The sequence below is a fragment of the Eleginops maclovinus genome, chromosome 6, assembly GCF_036324505.1.
Source record: "Eleginops maclovinus isolate JMC-PN-2008 ecotype Puerto Natales chromosome 6, JC_Emac_rtc_rv5, whole genome shotgun sequence".
In the NCBI taxonomy this organism is placed as follows: Eukaryota; Metazoa; Chordata; class Actinopteri; order Perciformes; family Eleginopidae; genus Eleginops; species Eleginops maclovinus.
The window spans coordinates 3,350,428-3,358,112 of NC_086354.1; positions in this window are offsets into that span (position 1 = coordinate 3,350,428).

Sequence of the window (7,685 nt, forward strand, 5' to 3'; positions counted from 1 at the left end):
ACTTGGTGTAGGTAGGGGGACCTGAAAACAGATGAGGGAAATGGGAGAAAAAGGAGACAATGAACCGCTAACTATCTCAGTTTACCTTTGAAAGCTCAGTTCAGCATTTCTGCATCTAACGTGTAATCTCTATTCATGAAAAATGTGTATTGATTCAGTCTTTTTGAGCAATTTGAGAAAATTATACCTCAAAAATAACTTGTTTGTTAAAATAATTAGTTTAATTGCATTGTTCAATTGGTTTTATTTATCAAGTGCTTTATAAGGTGCTCAAGGTAAGGCAAGGTAAAACAACAAATACATAAAATAAAAAGTTAAACTAAATTCAATCTTATACAACAACACAAAGCACATGGCCACAACATCAATCACACATTAATAGCCGGTCTGAATAGCTGGGTTTTGGTTAGTGTCTTAAAGGGGGGGTCAGTGCAGTTTCTGATGTGTTGTGCGAGTGAGTTCCAGAGGGAGGGGGCAGCGATGGAAAAGGCTCTGTCTCCCAAGGTTAAGTAAGAGTACAAATGTATAAGCGTCAAAATATAAAGCTTTAGTAGCCAACAATCAAAAAGCAAGCAGCCCTGCGACAACCACAGATAGCCTATCTTTGTTTTATTTCTTTGATTGGGCATCTGATTAGGTTTATCTTTATAACATCTAGAAAACTATAGTGTAGATTATGAATGAAACACTTAGATCACAGGTTCCTCAACAGTGGAATTTACAATTACATTACCCACCTAAGTTTTAATGTTGCAGCTGGTAAAGGAAGAGCTAAGTCAGAATTGTTACGAAACAAAAGAACTACATCAAATGTGTACTGAAGTAAAGTACTTGAGTAAATGTACTTAGATACTTTCCACCACTGGTATCTAAGATGAGGAACAAAGAAGTTCTAAGTAATGTGATGGACATTACAAGGAGCAACAGCGTCATCTGGTGGACCACTTTAAGAAATACAAATACAAATCTGTACCCATCTAATATATTAGAAACTTATATTTAAAGTTCTCTGTGTGCCGTTTTATACTTAGTAACCATTATTTATTGCGAATTGGTGAATGAATTGTAAATGAGACGTCACCAACCTTTGCATCTCACAGCTTGGAGACTGTCTTCTTTGTAACAGACTTGACACAGATTTTTCGACCAAATCCAAAGGATGAGACATAATGTACAGCTACTCTACTGGATATGTGAACAACAGTAGCTCCTGAACAGGAGGAATGGAATCCTATAAAGGCAGGGGCAGGGGGCAACAAACCAACATAGGCCTATACTACCTTTGAGGATTTACACAACACTTTTGTTGTCCGAGACACTGGCCAGGCAGCAGGATGAGTCACTGAGGAGGCTGTTCAAATTACAAGGTGGAAATATTCTTCATTAAAATAAATGAATGGGTTTAATCATGTAATGGCCTGAGAAAAGCCACTGTAATAACAACATCAGCACAATTCATCAGAGCACTCACAAGCACATTGACATGATGCTTTAAGAGTAAAATATAAACAATATCACATACTAATAATAATTTATATTATATCATCTTCGTATATTTGTTTTATCATCATATCACTTTGACATATGAATAATATACATTACTAATTTGTTTCATGTTTGGTACAAGTCTGCTTGGCTTTGGTGTCTGAATCTGATTCTATCATGTTGTTGAAACATTCAATTGCTTTTTAAACTAGATTTAAGAGTAGAGATGAGCTTAGTTTTTCTCTGCTCCCAAGGTTTGGACATTATGTTTTTTAAGCACTCTTGATTTTTTTTTTTCAACAGGCTCTCATTGAACGACTATAAACTTATACCATATGAAATGATTGCCTCAATAGCAGTGAACATTTTAAGGAAAATCTGCTTAGCCATGTATACCCCATTATATGACTGAAAATATTATACTGTATATATATTATCATTTTGAGTTTTATCTAGATTTAGCATTCAGTTAGCATAACATCAGCTGCCTCACCTTTGTCCGGATGATCACATAGTTGTTATTGGGTCAGTACATCTGAAGGTCCTGAATCCACCTGCGCTTAAACTTGACCTGATAAAAAAGATGTAAAAAACGACAGGCACTAACTTTATGTTTTTATATTTTTGCTTTTTAAATAGAACAGTGTTTTTTTTATTTAGGTTTACACGATTTAAACTAATAAGCCAAAAAATACAGCTTTGTTTTAATACTTATAACATAAGAAAACGGGGGTTGGGAGTGGGTTCTCCTGAAGTCAACAACAATCTCCTTTGTTTCCCCCACATTGAGGATATTGATTAAACAACAATGGTTTTAATTTTTGTGTCCTTCTCACTACGGCCACTCCGCTTGACTCTAGATCAGGGGTGTCCAAACTATGGCCCATATATTCAGTTATCAAGCATAATTGACCTACATTTGATTAATTTAGTTAATTTATAACTAAGCTTATGAGGCAACATACCTCACCTCTAGTGAGGGCCCCAGCCCTTCTTATGTTTTTCTGTATCTTTTTCCAATGGCCCCTGGTGCTTGGACCAAAATCGTCTTGACCTTCATCTAAATTGCATGACACTTCCGGAAAGTTCAGAGCTTGCATCTAATTGGAAGTTATTTGGTTTTAATTGTTTAAGCTTTAACTTTCACTCTTCTCCTTGCAAACAGGCAACTGAGCTTTGGAGAGTTGTTTCTCCCGGTATGATGAGGCGAGAATCATGTTCCGACCTCCCTGCTCTAGGTGATGCAAGGGTTATATATTATGTATGGTGATACCTACATGTACTTTCTAGGTTTGAGGTGTGTATTATATCTTTGGACTAAATTCAATTGTACTAGTCTTTGAGGCATCTGTGAAATTGGAGGAGTGTGTGTGTGTGTGTGTGTGTGTGTGTGTGTGTGTGTGTGTGTGTGTGTGTGTGTGTGTGTGTGTGTGTGTGTGTGTGTGTGGTGTGTGCGGGTCATGATGGATCACTCTAATGAAATTTGCTCCGTGCTTTTCATCCATTTGCTAACACCCCACCGTTTCCCATCTCTCTCTGTCTTTTGCTCTTTCTACCCACTCCGTTATTCCGCTTTCATTTCACACTGCCTCTGAAATGAAAAAGTGTAAATTGTTTTTCCTTCTGATCAAAAGGATGAAAGCAGGGATATGCTTGGCTTTGCTGATTGCATTAGATGGGAAGTGAATGGAGCGACATACATTTGGAAATTCCTGAATCATTTTCCCCCCCTTGCAAAATAACATCAGGCGCCCGAGTTCAAAGGGACTGATTCAATGGAGTCCTTGGCTGAAACACTTTCTGTACGCTGGTGCAATGTTTGTGCTGTCACCTCTGGTTAGAGAGACGTACCAGGATATTGTGTTTCAAATAAAAAGAGGATCGGGTCCGGTACGTGTCACACATCTCACATATCGTTGGTGCATGTTTATGGAATTCAGTCAAATAAAACAAACAAAGGTGAAAGTCTTTGTAGCACAGAATATTTTAATAAAACATTCATATCCATGGTGGATAGCGGGGGAATACTAAAAAGGGATATACTCTGGTGAGAATTTATAGATGAGGCTTAATGGCTTGGGCAAAGCTAGTGCAATGATTCTTCACAACATCTGTAAGTAATGCCGTTTTGTGTTGAAGTCACAAGGTAGCGGGGTGGTGAATTGATTGATTGCTGTATGTTGTCCCGCCCACTAAAAGGCTTTTTGATCAGTCTCAAATATGAATCCCAAGACGGTATTATTTGATTAAGTAAATTCAGTCATATGTGGCTGCCGTGGAATTGTGAATATGAATAAAAAACATCTGTTGTGTGTTGTTCCGAACGTTTTTACTCAAGTGTATTATGTAAGACAACCAGAGCTGGGAGGTAACTAAGTACATTTACTTAAGTACAATTTTTCGATACATTTTCTGCTCCTTTGTACTTCTACTCCACTACACTTCAGAGGTAAATGGTGTACTTTTAGTCCATTACATTTATTGATTCCCTTTAGTTTCTTTACAGATCTGGATTAATGATGGTAAATATAATCAGCCCTTAAATCAGACTTTAGTTCACCTGGAGTAAATCCAGCAGCTACCCTGCAGTATACAAAGCCATTCAAACTAGCTGCACCTTTACCAGCTCTGAGAACACTTTAATGATCAATCATTATAAAACATATCAGAGATATTATTCTGAAATGGACCAATCAAACAATGACTACTTTTACTGTCGCTACTTTAAGTACATTTAGATGAGAGTACTTTCTACTTTCACTGGAGGAACATTTTGAATGCAGGACTTTTACTGTGACAGAGTATTTCTACACTCTGGGACTTGTACTTTACTCAAGTACAAGACCTGAGTACTTCTACTTTTACTAAAGTAAAGAACTGAGTACCTCTACTTTTACTCAGGTACAAGATCTTCTTCCACCTCTGAAGACAACAGAACCATTTACCCTTAGAAAAGAGGAAACCAAGATATTTTGTATCAATAATGTGTCCTCAGAGAAGTATAGTTTACAAATGTTGTTTTAATTTAATACATTAATTAAAAGCAAATTAACAGCATTTTTGTTTAATAAATCCAGTGACAATATACTGCATTCAAAAAAATAAAAAATAAAAATTCAGAACAATGACAGTTAAACCAAAATGAAAATTAAGGTATTACATCTACCTATAATAAATTGATCTTTATTTAAAAATGTATTGTAACATTATAATACCGCTAGTTATCCCCCTTTTTATAAATGTAACTGTAATTGTAGCCTGCTTGTATCTTAAACTAAAGGAGATCTCTGACACTGCGTCCACGTTGCCATGTTACCTTCTAAAGAACAGAGTGTTTCAATCACGAGAGCCTTCATTTCTTATTTAAAGAACATTTATTGACTCATGTGCCATATGATAGCAATGTCAATATTCTTTGGTGGTTAGTCCCCGATTCTGATGGCTCTTATTTGTGTTTTAGGTATTCCATTCTTCAACCTGATGAGCCACTCCTGGGTGGCTGGAAATAAAAGGCCAACCCCATCCCATACTGCCGGTGCTCACTCTTCTGTTGGACATGGCCGCTTCTTTGTTTTCTATCAAATAAACACAATGAAGGGCCAAATTACAGCCAACAACATTACATTTCTTTGTGGCTGTCTGTGTGGGAAAGTAGGATAGATAGATAGATGAAAAGTTCCAAAATGTTTGTACCATTGACCCGGACCCATGGTTTGTCGGGTTGAGGTAGGATTTAAAGAAAATCAGCTGGGAAAATAGAGTTTTGTGGCAAAAGGACAACTGGTTAGATGCCCGGGTTTTGTCTAAACCGGATTTGACTGGTCACGTGATCTGGTCAAGTGACTTGCGAGCGAGCCGAGCGGAGCCGAGCGAAGTTTGGTACCAAAGAGGGGCGGCACGTCAGTTGTGTGGAATTATTTTGGCTTTAAAAAGGAAGATGCTGCGCAACGTCAGGTATTGTGCAGAACGTGCCTCGCTACGGTTGCTACCTCACGAGGTTCACGATTGATTTATTGCTTGTGTTTGTTGAAAAATACATGAGAAGAGGACTTTGAAAAAATAATCGCATATTAAATCGCAATTGCAATATTGAGGAAAAAAATCGCAATTAGATTATTTTCCAAAATCGTTCAGCCCTAGTGATGACAAAAAACAGTATTTCTATTCGTCCAAAACGGTATAATTACTCCAGAAATATGAAAATTGTGTCAAATGTCTGGTCAGGCGGCAGAGACAGCTTTGTGTTTAAGGAGAATAACTAGGGGATGGATGTCTGGTGGGTCTGCCGGCGGGAAGAGTGGAAGGCAGCAGGCGGACACTGAAACTGAGATTTCTGGATTACATCCTTTCTTGTACTCTCCTTTTGTCTGTAGAGGAAGTAAAGACTTCATTAACTTCATTTGTTGTTTAAGGTGCAATATATGACTTCTCAGCATTAAGATCTGAAGAAACTATTATTTTCTGCTTTGCTTTAATCAGTGGCGGCGCCAAATTATTTTTTCTGGTTCAACTACGGTGGGGCTAACCCATACAGCGGTGGGGCTCAAATCAATGCCATAATTTCAATGTGAATACATATTCAATAAAACAACACCCTCCCACAGCTAGAAACACGCGTGCACACAGACAGACAGACAGACAGACAGACAGACAGACAGACAGAGACGGTATAGTTAATAGTTACGTTGTCCTAAAGCCATATATAGTCTACCACACAACAGCCAAGAGTCAAAACACATCTCCAACAAATTAAGTATGCTAATTAGGCAACAAGACCACAGCAAGGAAGAGCACCACCACTACCCAAAAAATGTCGGCAGGCGAAGCAAAAACTTGCATCCATCTCAACAGAATATTCAAGCCAGCTTTATGTGCCAAACCAGGCAGCATTGAAAGATCTCTGCTGGTTACCTATTAGCCTTGAAGGGTACATTTTCCTGAAGGGGCGCCGTGGTCCATCCCCAGATCGTTGGCTAATGTCAGTGGTAGCATTAGCATCATGGCCAGAGTCCTGCCCGCAGTGGTTGGCTGTGGCTGGCCACGCCAGCCCCTTTCCTCGTCCTCTTCCTCCTGCTCTATCCCCTGCTCCATCTCCTCTTCTTTTTGCTCACCTTCGTCCGGCCGAGCCTGGCACATGGAAGATGCGGGACCGGAGAGGTCGTCTTCGCCTGCAGGTGTCAAAGGTGTCTCCTTATCCAACACGCCCGCCACCACCATCTGTTGTTCCGTCCGACGACGTTTAAAAACAAATGTATCCATGATAAAGTTTGACCTGAGCTTAATAGGCTACGAGCACAATAGAACTTCCGGTTAACTTCCGTGTGTTGAGTGTACGCTCGATTATTTCCGGTAGGTTGTGTTGTTGAGATTGGAGACGCTAGTTTAGAGTAGCTGCTAATAATTGGATTGACAAAGTTTAAATATGAGTGGATTTCGGGTGAAAGAGAGGCGGTTGGCGTATCAACGCATGAAAAAGACCGCACCCTATTGTCGTGTACCACTTTGTACGAATTCCTCGAGGTACAATAGTACTATAAGCTTCCATAGCTTTCCAGTGGATGTGTCGGTGAGAGCCGAATGGATGGTAAGAGTACGGCGGGACGACTTCACCCCAAGCAAGACGAGTCGTGTTCGCAACAGGCAAACATCTACTGACTTGTATTTTAATTAAGTGATTGTTTATTTGAAATGTATATCAACTTGGTCTTCCTTCGTGTTGTTTAATTTCCCTCAAGTGGGCCTGACTCATTGAATATTAGTTGGTTTTATGGTAGGGCTAACGGTAGGGCTAACAATTCAAGCCGTACCCTGGCCCCGCCTATGGCTTTAATGCAGTAGGCTGCTTTCACCAGAAAGTGGGCGGGGCCGTAATTTTGTCCGGAAGTGACGTCAGCGCCCTCATGTTATATTTTTCTAGAAAAACACATGGACGCTCTTGACCAAATGTCTTTCATGTTGATTACAAAACAATTTTAAGTCTTTTAGTTATCCAGGTATTTCTGGACTCTTTTGAAATCCCTTTGCAGTTAACTGTCGTTGTTGTTATTGTAGGTCTGACAGAAAGCCATTATAAATTCTGCTTATCTTCTTGCAGCTTCACAAATCATCATGACAATATACCAGCATTAAATACTCAACTAAATATAGCTTATATTGTCCATCATCTTTTTTCCTCACAAAGACCACATTAGTGATTAGTC